The following is a 3,866-nucleotide window of genomic DNA, read 5'->3' as shown; positions in this document are numbered from 1 at the left end:
GGCAAGGAGAAGCCCAGCTCTTATCGTTCCTTAGAACGAGACAGAGTGTCTCCATGGTGCAAGGATTCTAGAATTCAGTTGTTTCTGCCTCGGCTTTGGGGCTCACCCTGCTGAAGCAGCCTCAGGAGCTTGCCACAGCCATGAAGGGAGGCGATCAGAAACGTCCCTAGAACAGTGATTCTGGGGCTCTGCGCTGAGCCTGCAATCATGCCTGGCCCGTTACAACGTCTGCAGAGCCCAGCTCTCAGCAACGGCCTTGATGGTGCCCTCACACCTAGCTCTGAGCCTGTGATCTTGTCCCTTGGCTGGCTCCTGACAGCACCTTATGGTTATCCTTTGATGCTTCCCTAGTGTTCATCTCAGCTGCCTCTGAGGAGCCCCTAGAGGTGTGGGAACCAAGACTTCTTCCCACAGCATAGACTGCTGTGAGAGTTGGTTTTGCTCTCAGGTATTTTCAAAACAGAGCAGGTCCTGGGAGTGTGTAGGGTGGGGGCCTGGCCTGAGGCTTCTGGAGAAGCAGCAATTTGCAGACTTCCAGAATACATGGTGTCTAGGATCTCCTCCTCACCTCTCCACCCGAGGTACCCAGTGTTGCTGAAGGCACGGAGTGGCACACTTTCACCCGCTGCTGAGGGAGATGACCCGGCATGACTGCTGTATAGAGAACTATGTAGTAAAGCAGACGTGTGGAAGCCACAACTGAACCTTCGCCCCTGGAAACAGTCTAGAGGTGCCCGTAGGACGAGACTTCACAGGCGGCTTCGGGAAGCCTTCATGGAGACTGTCCACCTGCTGCCTCAGAGAATGAAAACCCAGCAGCTCCGAGCACTGAGCGGTCTACGGCTTCACGCTGACAGAAAGGGCTCAGAAATGAAGTGCACCTGCTGTATGATGTCAGAAACAAACAAATCAAACTTTTGTCTTGTGGTAGGAAACGCAGGAAATGGTCACTCCTACAGTCGGATGCCCTCAACATAGCAGAAAAATATTCAAAGTGGAGAGAGAACTCCAAAACAGAAAAACTCTTTGCCTCTGTGAAAAATATTTTATTTTTAAAAAGATATTATTTTAGCATGTTTGCCTGAATGAGTGTATGTGTGTATGTAAATTATATATACATACACATACATATATACACTACACACACACACACACACACACACACACACATATATGCATGTGTTCTGTTCCTACAGAGACCAGAAGAGGGAGGCAGAGCCCCCACAACTTAAGTTACAGACTGTTATGAGTCACCATGTGGGTGCCGGGGACTGAGCCTGGGTCCTCTGTAGCACCAGCCAGTGCTCTTAACTGCTGAGCCATCTTTCCAGTCCCATCTTTTAAAACACTTTCTTCTGAGAAGCAAGAGGGCATTTGATCAATAAAACAAAGACAAAAACCAAACACATTTGTAATCAATTAATGAATGTATTTTATGAAAAATGATTAGGTGTGTATGGGTAGTTTTGCTGCACATATGGAGGCAGTGACCATGCCAGGAGGCCAGAGAGAGCATCAGAGGCCCTGGAACAGGAGTCACAGATGGTTGTTAGCTGCCACGCGGGTACCAGGTTTGATAATGATGTCTCTATCTGTTGCTATTTGTTTTCCTATTTGGAAGCCTCACCTGAGGGGACTCAGCTGGCTGGGACTCTATAGGATGTCCAGGACTGCCTCAATATTATTCCCTAGTCAATTTCTGCTGGGTGTTTTAAACACCTGATTCAATGGTGTTTATATCTATCATCTATCTATCTATCTATCTATCTATCTATCTATCTATCTATCTATCATCTATCTATCTATCTATATCTATCATCTATTTATATCTATCTATTTATTTATCTATCTACCCATCTATCATCTAACCATCTACCTATCTCTATTTATTCTTTTCCTTTGGTTTGCTAGATACTTAATAAATTCACTCATTCAAACCCTAAAGTATGGCTGTCACACATCATTCTCCAAACTATATAAAACAGAACCTTAAGAAGAAACAGACTAACCCTGATTTTGGGTTAAGGCTCTCAGAAACCCACAGACTGTGCAGATGTAAAGTACATGAGGTGTTGACAAGATCTGAAGAACACAATTGACAAGCACGAACCAATTAGCTGTAGCTCAAACTGCTGGGGGCCCTGTCGGAGGAGCAGCAGAGAGCTATTGGCTTCAGGAGATTGGCCCACCAGAATGCAAGGCACTGATGGGTGAGTCTCAGATATGCAAGGCCCCAAGGGCTTCAGCTCCAGAAAGTCTCTTGTTACTGCTGTGCCTTTACATGTTTGCGGCTGCCATTTTCTCTGGTATCTGGCATAGTGTGAATGGGTGTCGGGGGTCCCTGGTGCCTTTAGAGGCGTTCTACTGGCATTTTTACCCGTAGATTATTATGAAGATGATTTCCTCTTAAGCTGAACTGTTTAAAGTGCTGCTCCCCGCTCCCCCCCACTGATAAAGCAGGGGCTGCAGAGGATAGAAAATAGAACTAAGGAAGTGTCACCCAGCTAGGAGCTAAGAGTTTCTCTAGAGGAGCCATATAGACAATGGTTTAGGCTAATGATTAAGGAAAACAATCGAGTCCCAGGAGTTAGCACAAGTTCTTTCTGATTTGGGAAAATGTGTTCACGGGTTTCAGTGGGCATCATAGCTAAACAAGGCTTTAAACAAATGATTTCATGTAACTGGAAAACAAAGAATTGGATAGTTAGTTAAAATAATTGGACAGGACTCTTCAGTATAAAAAGTGAAACTAGTAACCTGTTTTCCTGGCAATTATAAAAACTACTGCCTATGTAAACAATTATGGCTGAAAGAGTTCTGATCTGTGAAGTCTTGTTTTTCACCTGTAATATGTAAAATATTCAATCATGTAAGGGCTATGAAAAATATAATTTTTACTTGTATTCATTGTAATCATTCACTTAAAAAATAAAATGTATCCACAGTATAACTTTTATATTGTTTGAAAGATTCTGCTGGAGTATATAAACTGTAAAGGAAAAAAAAAAGACAAGAGAGAAGGAAGACACCAGGGAAGATGGAGAAGACAACATCAGGGTAGAAGAACAGAAGAAAAAAAGAACAGAGTAGAACAAGGACAAAAAGAAAAGTAAAAGAAGAAGCTTTTATCCCTCAGAAAAAAAGTCTGTATGTTTCCCTTGCTGGTTCTGCATCTTGGTCCTAGTCTTTCCGACCTGCAGAAGGCTGGTCCCTCTGCACCAAACTTTGTTCAAAAAAGTGTTTTCAAGCTGGGCAGTGGTGGCACACACCTTTAATCCCAGTACTCGGGAGGCAGAGGCAGGCGGATCTCTGTGAGTTCAAGACCAGCCTAGTCTACAAGAGCTAGTTCCAGGACTGGCTCCAAAGCTGCAGAGAAATGTCTTGAAAAACAAAACAAACAAACAAAAATGTGTTTTCAATTCAAATGCAGATGGAACACTCAGATTGGGAAATTAGGCTTTGGTGTGTTTTCTAACTCTCTACAGTGATCATATCACACTTTTCACAAGCAGTTTAAAGTGAAGAGAGAGGGGGAGGAGGGAGAGAGGGAGGGAGGGAGGGAGGGAGGGAGGGAGGGAGGGAGGGAGGGAGGGAAAATTACCCAACTAGACTCTGAGTCTGGCGTTCCGGCTGTGGACTATTCCCACTGGTGGCCCACAGGGTATGTTTCAATTGCCCTAACACTCTGACCACTAAGCAGGTGATGAGACTGAGACCACAAGCCCAGGCCCTTATTTCTGTCCCCCAGTACTAGAAACACAGCAGAAACCATGAGTCCCCAAACTAGATGGCCTACCTACCCATCTACCCCGACCCCCAGAGTCACCCCCAAAGAACAAGGGGGAAAAGGGGGCCAGCTGATGCTC

At 44.9% G+C, this 3,866-nt stretch overlaps 1 protein-coding gene across 1 annotated transcript in view; it reads right to left on the bottom strand.

The window, feature by feature from the left end:
- Nucleotides 1-3,580: 3,580 nt before the first annotated feature.
- Nucleotides 3,581-3,866, bottom strand: part of LOC126499985 (transmembrane protease serine 9-like) — an 18,177-nt gene continuing 17,891 nt past the window's right edge. The window contains exon 14 of the mRNA XM_050139552.1: nt 3,581-3,866. This exon is cut by the window's right edge and continues 456 nt beyond it. The gene's annotated coding sequence lies outside the window, so the exon portion shown is untranslated.

The sequence above is a fragment of the Alexandromys fortis genome, unplaced genomic scaffold (genome assembly GCF_014885135.2).
Source record: "Alexandromys fortis isolate MF-2015 unplaced genomic scaffold, M_Fortis_MF-2015_v1.1 scaffold_36, whole genome shotgun sequence".
Classification (NCBI taxonomy): domain Eukaryota; kingdom Metazoa; phylum Chordata; class Mammalia; order Rodentia; family Cricetidae; genus Alexandromys; species Alexandromys fortis.
The sequence above is the reverse complement of the archived record's forward strand: the minus strand, read 5'-3'. Positions and strand labels throughout refer to the sequence as shown.